Below are 13,300 nucleotides of genomic sequence, written 5' to 3'. Positions count from 1 at the left end.
AAAAAAGAAAAGAAAAGAAAAGAAAAGAAAAGAAAAGAAAAGAAAAGAAAAAAAGAAAAGAAAAGAAAAGAAAAGAGAAAAGAAAAGAAAAAAAAGAATCTTAATTTATTAATACAAAATAATCAGGAAAATTATTTTACATAACTTTCCTTTTATACAAATATGATTTTCCAGGAAAAATGTTTGTGAATAAGAAGTGTCAAATATTTTTATGTACCAAAAAAATCAGTAAGTTCATTTGAACATGCAGGTGCAGTACTCTTCCCAAGAAAACTCTCATTCGTATGTGACAAAAAAGTGGATATCAAAACTGGTCCCAAATGTGAAAGAAGGTAAGAATAATCAGACCTGTACATGCATTGGTGTCATCAGTGGCCATTACACAGTGATTTAAGATTGCCCAGGCTCAGAGAAATAATTAATGGTTCATTAAAGTTGGCTGTTATTACCAGCAAAAAAGCCACATGATAAGGACTTTTATTGTTGTTTCCAGTGGTTATTGCCTGTCTTTCTTGCCCTGTTCATGTGCAATTTTCTGTACGTCTGTGGCAGTGAAGAAATATTTCTGTGTGATCAAAGTGTCCTGACTATCTTTAGAAAAACGGATCAGCTCAGTTTCTCCATCCTGGGAATGCTATAAGGCTGCATTTCCGCCTCTCCAAGGAGCATGTCACATCACTTAGCTGTGATTGCCTTACGTCTTGGCCAGACTAATGTATCTTCCTCTCTTTGGAGATCATCCAGTGAAGCTGTGTGCTGCTTACAGATTTATTGAGAGTCCCTCCACCACATTTTGTTAACATGTGCTGAAATGTCCTCTCTCGTTTCTGTCACACTGAGGTCACAGGGCTGATTTTCAGAGCAAAACAATCTGGAAAGTTGGACACCGTTACTACTTGTGTCCGAGACAACTTGGTTCTTCCCATCTCATTACACTTAAGCATCACTTCAGCCACCAAAAGAAAATCCATGGGCCACCTTAGCCAGTACTCAAGCTCCTATACTTGCTGACATCAGGTAATTCAAAATGACAGCATGTATAAATGTGGAAGCCGCAATATATATTTACAGATTATTCGCACAATTATTTATTTATTTATTTATCATTCCTTATTTATTATTTATTTGATATTTTATTTTATTTTATTTTATTTTATTTTATTTTATTTTATTTTATTTTATATTTTATTATTTTAAAAAATTTATTTATTATTTGGACATTTATCCCTAGAATTTTCATTATTCTCTAAAACTCAGTGTTTGTTTCAGGTCCATCATGGTCTTATTTATATGCAATATCCCTGGCTGCCTAGGCCAGCAGACTACTGGAAACAGCAAAACCCCACACTCCACATCCAATTTGGGCAGTGGCACCATCCTGGAAAGCCTGTCTGGCTGCTGTCACTACAGAGAGAGGGATGAGGGAGCAAGAGACTGCAACTACTGCTTGTAGAGAAGGCTCACACTGAAACAGCAGTCACCACCTTCCTTCTCCTGGTTCCCTGGAGGCAACACAGGCCTCAGCTGAAGGCGTTTGTCCATTTGCATGCACATGCATGCGTTGTCTGGGCACACAGCTGGGAGAGATCAGTGCATCACAATGGATGGTAATAGAGCGTGGCTGTCTTTTGCTGCTAAAGAGATGGATCTGTAAGTATCACAGAGGGATTTTGGTAGATACTTTAGGAGAGAAGTCATCTCAGTTGACCTCAGCCCTCTCAGACAGAGCAGTTAGGTCTAAGTTAGCCTTGACTCTTCCAGCCAAAGAGGGAGCTGAGCATGCCGGAGAGCTATTTGTTGACTTTAAATCAATGCCGAATGCTCTGAAACAGCATATGACGAGTATTCAAACTTCACCCGACTTTTCTGTGCTTTTTATTTTTTTTTAATCCCATATTGGAAAATAATTTGAAAGTAATTTCAGTTCTGTCTCAGAATTGCTTTCATCAATGGATTTAACATTCCATTAGATAATTTATTGTTTCCTCAAACATCCTTTCTCTAATCTTAACCAAAACACAATCAACCTCTCATTACATCCTTCTACAAATATGAGGCCATATTATATCCTGTTGTAAGGGAAACTTAGACCTGCCTGCCAACAAATCTGAGTTGCTTTTATCAACCCATTGATGACTTCTGTCCAGTGTAGAAAGACTTTCTTCTTAAAATGTATAGTTTCAGAGAGATCAGGGTAGGAGGAAATTTCAGTTTATTTCCCATCTCATTCTCTTGCCCCAAAATAGAATCAGCTGCAGTGGAATCATTCTTGTTAGACATTCACCTAACTTGTTCTTAAAAACTTGTTAAGCTTCACCAATCCCTCCAAACAAGCTGTTCTGGGCCCTAGTGATGCTGCAGGTAACACATTTTACCTGAGACCTCTCTTAAATCTCCCTAGCTCTGTTTTAAGTCTCATAGTTTTCCACCCCCCAGAAAATACAGAGAACAGTTCATTTCCCTCCTTTGCAGCAATCCCTTTGCATCTTCAGACAGTCGCCATATCTCTGCATAAATTTTTAGTCCTTTTTATACTAAATAAATCCAACAAAAAATTTCCCATAAAAAAACAGCACTACCTGCACTGGAGAAACTGATAAGGAATGAAGAAGCAGAAATGTGTACAAGGTGCTGCATACCAAAAGAGAAGAGCCATTTGGGATCCAAAACACATACTAGCTGGGGTGACCTTATTGATTTTGAAAACACGGCAACAGCTTTTACAGGGAGCTGCTCAGGAAACACAGCAAGATCTTGGATACATTCGATACGGTGTTTGAAAAATGCCCATATGAATATATTGCATTTTCACATTTTGTACATTTCAGTAGAGTTCACACTGAGGGGGTCAGGAGCAGAAACTATAAAAATCCACTAGAGGAAAATGATATATTAGAATGAAGTATAATTAAAATTCTGAAACTTTAATCTCAATGACAGTTCACAAAACGTGACTCAAGATTTACAAGTATAGGTGCCAAAAATCAAGCTACAGTGTTAATATTTGGACAGTAAATATGAGGCCTGACTTCTGAAAAAGGCAATTTTTTTGACAGTTCCGTTACAATGAGGTGGGCATCGTTTCTAAAAGCCGTAGGCCTGGGAACTCAAATATGGACTGAAATGCCAGATCCTACTTTTAAGAATCTCATCTTAGAGCAGTAAAACATGTTCTGTCTAGGTGAAAGTATGTGAGCCTGGCCAGCAGCACCCTTCTAAGGGGTTTAAGTACCATGCTTTATTAAGCATTAAGCATTTGTCTTTTTACTTAAACTGCGATGAAAAAAAATGGAGCACAAGTAGCTTATATTCAGGAATTTATTCTTCTTTTATATGTAATTCTTTTTCATGTTGCACAATGGAAATGGCTGAATGAAACCAGACAGGTGTGAGCAGTGCCCTGTTCCTCTATTATGTTCTGTTTTCATGCCAGTGATGCTCTCTTGAACTGAAGTCACGTATGTGAGTAGAGGGCTAGATGTCAGGGTGTTAGCTAAAAGCTGTTTCACCTGACCATGTAGCAATGCAGCATGCAATAAAAGCAGCAGATGCAATAGAGCGCTTGCATCTGGTTCTGAGAAACTCCAGGAATTTGAAAAATAAGGAGCTTCAACTCTGTAGGATGAGGGAGTAATGAATCTGACCTGAGGTCACTGCTCTGCTGGAACCCAGAAAAAGTTCAAACCACAATTGATCAGCAGGAACCAAAGCACATCAGAGACCAAGGAAAGAGAAAGGTTCACGACAGCAACAGGGTTTTGCAAGGGATGATTTTCTCACCAAATTAGTTGGAAACTCCAAGCCTGATGCAAATGGAACATTTGCTGATCCTGTGATTTTTGGTTTGTGGAGGGAAGTTTGATAGCTGAACCACTAGCATTAAAATGAGGGATGGGCTATAGCCCTCTTATCTCCCTTACTTCTATGCCTGGAATTTGTTAAGTAGCATTGTTTAAAATCCTTGGGAAAATCCTGACATCAAAAGCGAATTTTCTGCTGACCTCAGTCTTCGCAGGATTTTAAAAGTAGATTTGTTTTCCCCTTGCAGAAAATGTTCACTGTTTGCTGGCCACCTGTATAGGAGATCATGATATAAAATCCTACTTGGTCCCAGGATCTTGGGGGTAAGTCAAAGTCCCTTTGTCTTCCAGATAATAAGGGTTCCTCTGACATGGGGTTATGCAGTCTGTGAGCCCTTCAGCTGCTGCAGAGATGAGGTCCATGTAGAAAGATAAAGCTCTCTTGACCAAGACAGATGTTGCTGGAGCAGAAAATATGGTCATTCATTTAGCTTTATTGCTGCATGGTGGTTCAGCTTTAGTAATGATGCTGCGAAATGCAAAGATGGATAGTTAAGGATAATGGGTCATTATATGACATTAGTGATGAGTGATATGGAAATCCGTAAGAACCAAAGCCCAATATTTTGTCTTCAGCAAATATTCTGTTTTATAGACATCAAGGAATTGAACCTTTAAAAAAAAAAAAAAAAAAATTAATCACATGAACCCATGTAAATAATTTGTATTAAAAAAGGGAGAGAACTTGATATGCTGTACCCTTAGACCCTGATTATATATAATGATTAGGTCTGAACCTATTGCCAAAGTGAAAATATTCCAATGAGATTTTGGAGGAGTTTAAAAGATTTTTATTAATGGTCCCTTCACTGCTTACCCTTTAGGTTTCCAACAGCAATTTCTTTTAATCATTGGACTTAATATACTCCGAGGTGCTGGATTCCGTGTCAGCTGTAAACATGAAGCAAAACATTTACATGTAGGCTTCCTTCAGCTCCTCACATTCAATTCAAGGAGTGAACAATGAAGCAGCGCTGCTGTGCAAGATCCAAATTGTGCTGCTGGCAAGAAGATTCTCAAATAACAGTGGATCTCCTGGGAGAAGGAATATTATACTATGGAATAGAGAGTATTTGCCATAGAGCAAGCTGGTCTGTAGGCTTTTTTTTTTTTTTTCTTTCATTGTGTTTATTTATTTGTTTGTACTGTCACCGATGTCATCTGAAACCAGGAAATACAATAAAGTTAAATCTATTGCAGGAAATTATTTTGATCTGCCAATTAAATGAACAGGTTCACCTTGCCTATGATATGCCATCAAACATTGGTATGAGCATTTGGTGCAATCAATCTATTACACATCAATTTTATGGCTGTATAATGAGGTTTAATTGCTTCTTTATTAGTCTGACTAATATTAAGTGTCAGTAATTGCTTTGCATTCAACTTGGCTTTCTCATTTAAATTACACATTCAATATTTAAACATAAATGTAGACCTTTTCTACCTAATGAATTTTTGCTTTCATCGTCGTGGTACAAGGAAAGCACATTTGGGGTGATTTTCCTCCTTTGTACAAGTTCTCTGTCCCGGAGGAACAGAGAGGCTGGAAAAGCTAAATGTTGTTCTTGGTAAATGCACAGGCTTTTGGCATTTGGAAAGTGAACTTCAGATTTCTTTTTGACAGAAATATAATACGGTTTTAGTGTAATAATGAGTGAATTGCTTAGGTGTGTAAACACATTTACAGTCCCACTGAAGTCTATGGGATACTCATACGCTTTAAGCTATGCATATCCTTGGGTGAACGGTAGGGCCAGTGCTTGCCACCCTGAAGCACACATGAAAAACAAGTCTGGCAGGATGCAGAACGGATTTTAACTGGCAAGCCATGGACTGAATATTATTGTCAGCCGGGATTTTAGTGCACTGTTAAAGACATAGGCTCAGATGCTCAGACACGGAGCTTTAGGAGGCAAAGACTGAGGTTCAACAAATTACTCGGTAGAAGCCACGAGGAAACCTTTTGTAGACCCAGTCTTGCTCCATGGCTTCCTTACATTCACAAGGACTACATTCGGGTGATAAATTGCTGGATTGTTCAAGTTGGTGGCAGTTTTGCCATTTCACTTTGGCTTTTTCTGGTTTTTTTTTTTTTTTTTTTTTTTGTTTGCAATAGACTCCATCTGATTTTGCAGGGATAAGCCCAGCTTGCTGAACAGAGGTGCCAGTTGCCATTAATATCATCTGATCCTCCAGTGACAGCTGGCTAATATCACCGTGCAAGCACCTCGTGAGCTAAAATCAAGCTGTATTTTGGGAAAAGAGGCCTAGTGGTGGGGTGTGTCACGTGTCTGGTTCATATGACATCAGACTGCTGAAATTCCAAACAGGAAAATGTAGGGATTGAATCAGTAACATTTTATTGCATTTTACTGCAATCTTCTTCCAGTATCCATGAAAGAGTTAATAGAGGTAGAGACCCTGTGAGAGTCAAATATCCATCACAGGATATCTACTGGGCTGCAAACCAATTACTGAAAAAGTGTAAGTCTCTTGCTGTTTGTTCTTTGGTGGTAATGGTAGTTCCTTTTTTTTGTTGTCGTTTTCTTTTTTCCTTTCTTTTCAACAACAAATATTTTTGGAGTAATGGAAAAAGTTATCTAGCACAACATAGGTTTTAGGAAAGATTGGTTTCTGGAAGAGACTTCACTTGTGCTGTTTATCCAGTTTTGTTTGAATAATGTACTTATTTCAGAAATGGCAAGAGGTAGGAATGTGTGGACCCACAGCTTTCTGAAGCTGGGACTTAAACCTACCAGCTACCTGGCAGAAATCCAGGCCATCGCCTTTCAGCACCATTAATACTAGTGTCAACCTTCAGCTGAACAGGAGTCAGGAGTGTTTATTCTGAAAAAAAAAAGAAGCCAACCAAAGGTCTCGGACCTCAACATGACCCCAACCCTGAGCACCATCTAGTCTTTATATCAAACAGGGCCCTCACTCCATTTGCCATGGGAGTGTAATATTTTACAGTATGCACTGAAGGAGCAAGAGACCTGAGCATCAGGACAGCTTTAACCTGAATGCTTGGAAACCATCTATTTACAAATCCCAAGAGGATATCGAATTCCCTGTCTTACAGAGCATTCTGGATGAGTGTGCAGCCAGGAATGTAAGATCATGGGACCAAGCAGACATGAGGCAAGAGGGAACCTGTCTTGTGCCTTGTCTAGAGCATTTGGTGAAGGAAGGGGACACCTGGTGTTTTCATCCCCAGACCAGAGACTCTTTCTGTTTCTTATCCAAGAACTGATCTAAGATAAAACAGCCACATTCCAAAGAGCAGGAGTGATCTTGTGTGTGAGATCTAGTAGCTGAAGAAACTGCAGGCTGAGAAGAACCCAGGACTTTAGTCTTTTACCAAGGAGAGTCCTCTAACTGTTAGGTCTTGGTGTTAAAAGTGGAGACTGCCATCATTTATTTTTTTTTTTTAAATTTGTTTTAAATAACCAGTTCTTTCTCATTAGACATGTTTCCAAGACGGCAAGAGCTTGAGCAGCCATTGGTAACTCTTCACTTCTACTGGCTTCCTCTGCAGTCATCACAGACATGGTTGTCTTGAGAAGCCTTGAAATTTTTCAAGGTTTCAGACACTTTTCTTTCCTCAGCTGACCTCATATAACACAAACACTTAGCGCTGCATTCCCTTCCTTCACCTCTCCCTCCCATGCATGAGTGGAAATTGCAATTACTGTACCCTAGATTTCGCACTGAGTTCCCCTACACCAGCAGTCTTGACGGCAGTGTCTGAGAAGCCAGGTTTTTGCACCATTTGAGAAGCACCAGCTGAGAGGGAGCTATTTGCACCATTTTGAGCTCTGTTACCTAACACTGAAAGTCTTCAACACAACAATGAAGAACTTCAGTGTACAGCTCAGTTGACCTAAAGTTAATTAATACAGTTTCAACAGGGCTGACACACGTAAAATCTTCCTCCTGCATTTTTATTATTATTTTTGAGTGCTAGGGCAGCAGACCAGGCCCAGGGAGCTGATCTGCTGAGTAAGTACCATTTTTACACATCCCTGTTCAGAGCTGAACTGCGTATTTAAGTGTGGTTGTCAGGCTTTTCACCGTCACGTTAAATCCTTACCCATGGTGATTCTTGCTCATCCGCAACGACTGTCAGCACTGAGGTCAGGCGTGAGCTTTCCCCACTCCCTGTGGCAAGTTGGCAGGGCGTTTATGTGCAAGGGACTAATCCACCTTCCTTGGAAGCAGTAAGCTGAGGTTCTCTGTCAGGAACAAAAGGCCAGAAAAAAGGTTTGAGATTACAGATGGACAAACATTTGCAGCCCTCTGCTGCTTCCTGTTGCTGTTTTAATTTTCTTTGATAGGTGTTGCCAGACCATTGTAGTCCAGCCCAGGCCAGCTCAGCTTCTGACAGGGAGAAGAGGAGTGGTAAGAATGCCTTGGCAGGCAGGTAAGAACCCGCATCCACCTTAGATCTCAGCTGTACCTTGGGCTTTAGACCTCAGACCTCAGCTATTTTCTTCAGGGTTAAAGTCTGCTTGTACATCCCTCTCAGATTAATCAGGATGATTTTTCTCTTTCCTAAATGCAGATTCTTATCTCTGCAGAAAGAGACATCAGTAAATAAACCCTGGACTAAGAAGAATCCCTCAGCTATCTTGCAAAGATCCTTTCCACTACAATCCCCTGTGATGTGTGTCTCATGAAGTCTAAAGACTAAAACAAAAAAAACTGTGGCAGGGCTGAGAGTCAACCTCCTAGATTATGCTGGAGACTATGTCAAAACCTGTGTTTGTCAGAGACTAAGAAAAAGATCTTTATATATATATGTAAAGATTGTTAGTATATAAAAGAGGTTTATAAGAAAGATGGAGAAAGACTTTTTACCAAGGCCTCTAGTGACAGGACAGAGGGCAACAGTTTTGAACTGAAGTAGAGTAGACAGAGGTTGGACATAAGGAAGGAAATTTTTACGATGAGGGAGATGAACCACTGGAACAGGTTGCCCAGAGAAGTTAGGGATGTCCCATCATTGGAAATGGTCAAGGTCGTATCGGATGGGAGTTTGAGCAACCTGGTCTAATGGAAGATGTCCCTGCTCATAGCAGAGGGGGTTGGACTAGGTGACCTTCAAAGGTCTCTTTGAACCCGAAGGCCCTGATATGCTTCGATTCAGACACGAAGGACCCATATTATCTGTATGTATATATCTCTCACCTTGTTCTAGATGCTTTTAGAATGCCTACATCAGTGAATCACTCAGAGCCAGGACACAGACCTTGGCTTTGGAGGTCATTCTTAGAAAATTCTCCATTCCCAGCCAAGTCTTTAGCCCAGACCAATTAGCCCTTTCCCAAACAGTAGCCAGGCACGGTCTGGAAACTAACAAGAACCAGAGACCACTCCTATAATTAAATTTGGATGTGAACAGTTCATTCTGGAAGCTAAGATAACTATGGAAGTGGTCGGATCACATCAGGTGGATTTAGGGTCAAACAGTAGCCTCCTGCAGTGATTCTCCTAACAGCAAAAATGTGGTTGTAGGAAAAATGAACTGCTAGCCGTCTTTGAAATCCAGAGAGGAAAAGCTTCCTAGGACCAGATTCTCAGATTGTGTAGAACAGTATCAGAGCTGTGCTGGTTTACAACAGCTGAGTAATTACCCTGCATCCTTAAAAACAAACAACTGGACAAATATGGAGCTGCTTATTGTTTTCAAGTCATTTCACCCCTCCTTTTCTTCCTTCCCTTCCCTCCATGTCTGAAAGTCTTTACCGCTGCACAGTGAAAGCAAATAAACAAGGAAGGTTAAAATCTAAAACCACTCATCCAAGTTAATTAAGTTCAGCCAGCCTCAACTACATCATCTGGTAAGATCTGGCAACTTGTGTGTGTGTGTGTGTGTGTGTACATGCCTGCCTGTGTATCTCTTCCCCTGTTCGGGAAGAATCATCTAAAAGTGCACCTACTTTAAAATACATTATTTCTGGCTGTGAGGTTTTTTGATTTTTTTTCTTTTTTTTTTTTTCCTTGTCTGTTTTTGTTCTTACAGCTGCTTTCATATTTTTCTCCAACTTCCCATTATTACATTTTCCTCCTTTTATTTATGATGCCTGATTCCCAGTGTACATTATTGCTGCTCTGTTGGTACTTTATTAAATACGATACAGATACTAGAGTGAGAGTGAGGTTTTATGTCCCACACATGGTGTGTCGTAATTGTGGCATTTTTACTTTCCATTAAGAAGTATCTCCAGGAGGGGAGGATGGGGGACTCGGTTCATTACTTCTATAAACCAAAGAAGAAACCCCAGACAAGCTTGATGAGTTGTTAAGTAGTCTTTAAAGAAGTCTTTAAATCAAGATTAGATGTCTTTCCTAAAGAGACTCCCTAGTTCAACCAGAAGTTACAGGCCTGATAGAGGGATCACTGGTTAATCCTGTGTCTTGCAGTATGGAAAAAGTTAAACTACATTAAAATAACGGTTCTTCCGGCCTTCAAATTTATGAGAACATAATCAGAAGATAGTGGTTTTAGATAGCCAGACAAAGACAGTGTAAAACTATAAACATGTCCATGATGGAAAGATAAATTTACATATCAAAAACTCGGTCTAAAAGAAAGGACAAAGCACTCAGGGCAAAGTGAGCACAGGCTGAGCATAAGAAGCATTTTTCTGGACCTGTAGTTTTTCTTCCCAGAATCTGTCTGAGAGATTTCTAAGAACCCCTGCCTCTATGCCACCTTTGATTACTTTAAAACATTAACGGATTTTATGTGCACAACCCCCCTGTCAGGGAAGGACTGCTCCTGCCCCACCTCCACTATTCCTTTATGGACATTTCTGTGCAGTGTTGCTCTGCTCAGCCCCTCAGAGTCTAAGAACTGAGCAGGTCTCAGGGAATTTCATCTACATCATGGCTGGTGTCCTGGCACTACTAGAGAACACAGAATGATAATAAAATGGGGTGATTCTTCTCTGGGATTCATTTTTGCACATTGAGCACCAGACCTGGTCGCTCCAGGCAGATGGGTGCTAGGAGAGCAGATTGCTTTTGGCCATAAAATAGACATTGCCTTGGTTATTTCTTGTATGCCAGACCCCTGTCAAGGCAGAGCCTCTGCTGCAAAGCAGCTCCTCACTGAATTTTGGCCACTGCCCCTGCTCACCCTCCCTCAGGATTAGTTTGTATCTTCAGGACTTTTCCCTGGGTCTGTGTCTATTTTCCTCTGTCTCTCCCTCTGCAGCAGAAAAGATCCAGATTTGGCCTGATCCCATTTCTTCTCCTTCCTGTCTAAAATACTGAGAAGGCTTGAATGCTAATGACGTTCGTGGCAGGGATCAATAACTGCGTCTTCTTGCCATGGTGAGACAGTCCACTTTCTCCTCTAAACCTCCAAACTACACTCCAGAGACATATGTAATACTAACATGAAGCTTGGGATGCACACATAAAATCAAAATGAAATAGGCAATAAAAATATTAACTAAGCAATCAGGATGACCTCTCTGGCTTCAGCAACGCGAAACAAATCTACAATGAGAAGAGGAGTGGTACCAGTTAAACAATTTTTAAAAATTTCTTTATATTTCTTCCACATTTATAGGGCGTCCCCTGTAAGTACGGTCGTCTGTGTGTGTGTGAACCAAAGAAAAAAGGCAGGAAAGGACAGACAATGACAATCACATATTTATCTCCTGCCCCTTTGGCTCACCCTTTGTTGCGTGACACCTCTTAATTTCAAGCAGGACAGATCCACATCGAAGGAAAGTAATATTGGAGAAAAAAACTAACAAGCACACATGCAAAAAAGAGATCAGAAGTAAGGTCTCAAAACATCCATCTTTAGACACCAGCTTCGTTTATCGTGGAGTATCAACACAGTAGCTAAGGCAGGACGACGGGAATTTGTGTTTGTGGGCACAGATGGGATTTTTTTTTTTAAACAACTGCGGTGCTTTAAAGTTCTTAAAGCCATTATTATTTAATAAAGTGACTTTGTATCCCTCATTTCACAGCAGGAACAAGATGAGGTTTTCTACTTTCCTGTGCATATTGCAATTTTGATTGGCTTACTGGTATCTCCATATTTTACCCACCTGGCCTACAGGAAAGAAGGAAGAAAACCTAACTTTGCTATTCCCAAAACAACTCAAACAGAGAGATCATGTTGCACTGAGAAGGGTCAGAAACCGGTATGCGATTGCTAAATTCAGTTGATTTTGACATCCAGATTCCTTTAATGATCTCTGCTGGCTCCCAAGTCTATGTGCTAGAATAGGATTTCAGCTATGCTGTGTTTAGCCTACCAAACTCAGTTATTTCGTTTTGAATCATTTCAGTCATCCTTATGTAATATTGTGCAATCAGCTGGAGCATCTCTATTCTGCCTTTCCTTTCCTTTCCTTTCCTTTCCTTTCCTTTCCTTTCCTTTCCTTTCCTTTCCTTTCCTTTCCTTTCCTTTCCTTTCCTTTCCTTTCCTTTCCTTTCCTTTCCTTTCCTTTCCTTTCCTTTCCTTTCCTTTCCTTTCCTTTCCTTTCCTTTCCTTTCCTTTCCTTTCCTTTCCTTTCCTTTCCTTTCCTTTCCTTTCCTTTCCTTTCCTTTCCTTTCCTTTCCTTTCCTTTCCTTTCCTTTCCTTTCCTTTCCTTTCCTTTCCTTTCCTTTCCTTTCCTTTCCTTTCCTTTCCTTTCCTTTCCTTTCCTTTCCTTTCCTTTCCTTTCCTTTCCTTTCCTTTCCTTTCCTTTCCTTTCCTTTCCTTTCCTTTCCTTTCCTTTCCTTTCCTTTCCTTTCCTTTCCTTTCCTTTCCTTTCCTTTCCTTTCCTTTCCTTTCCTTTCCTTTCCTTTCCTTTCCTTTCCTTTCCTTTCCTTTCCTTTCCTTTCCTTTCCTTTCCTTTCCTTTCCTTTCCTTTCCTTTCCTTTCCTTTCCTTTCCTTTCCTTTCCTTTCCTTTCCTTTCCTTTCCTTTCCTTTCCTTTCCTTTCCTTTCCTTTCCTTTCCTTTCCTTTCCTTTCCTTTCCTTTCCTTTCCTTTCCTTTCCTTTCCTTTCCTTTCCTTTCCTTTCCTTTCCTTTCCTTTCCTTTCCTTTCCTTTCCTTTCCTTTCCTTTCCTTTCCTTTCCTTTCCTTTCCTTTCCTTTCCTTTCCTTTCCTTTCCTTTCCTTTCCTTTCCTTTCCTTTCCTTTCCTTTCCTTTCCTTTCCTTTCCTTTCCTTTCCTTTCCTTTCCTTTCCTTTCCTTTCCTTTCCTTTCCTTTCCTTTCCTTTCCTTTCCTTTCCTTTCCTTTCCTTTCCTTTCCTTTCCTTTCCTTTCCTTTCCTTTCCTTTCCTTTCCTTTCCTTTCCTTTCCTTTCCTTTCCTTTCCTTTCCTTTCCTTTCCTTTCCTTTCCTTTCCTTTCCTTTCCTTTCCTTTCCTTTCCTTTCCTTTCCTTTCCTTTCCTTTCCTTTCCTTTCCTTTCCTTTCCTTTCC

This window comes from Athene cunicularia, assembly GCF_003259725.1.
Source record: "Athene cunicularia isolate RWA chromosome 3 unlocalized genomic scaffold, athCun1 chr3_part1, whole genome shotgun sequence".
NCBI classification, from domain to species: Eukaryota; Metazoa; Chordata; class Aves; order Strigiformes; family Strigidae; genus Athene; species Athene cunicularia.
This window is presented reverse-complemented; position numbering follows the sequence as displayed.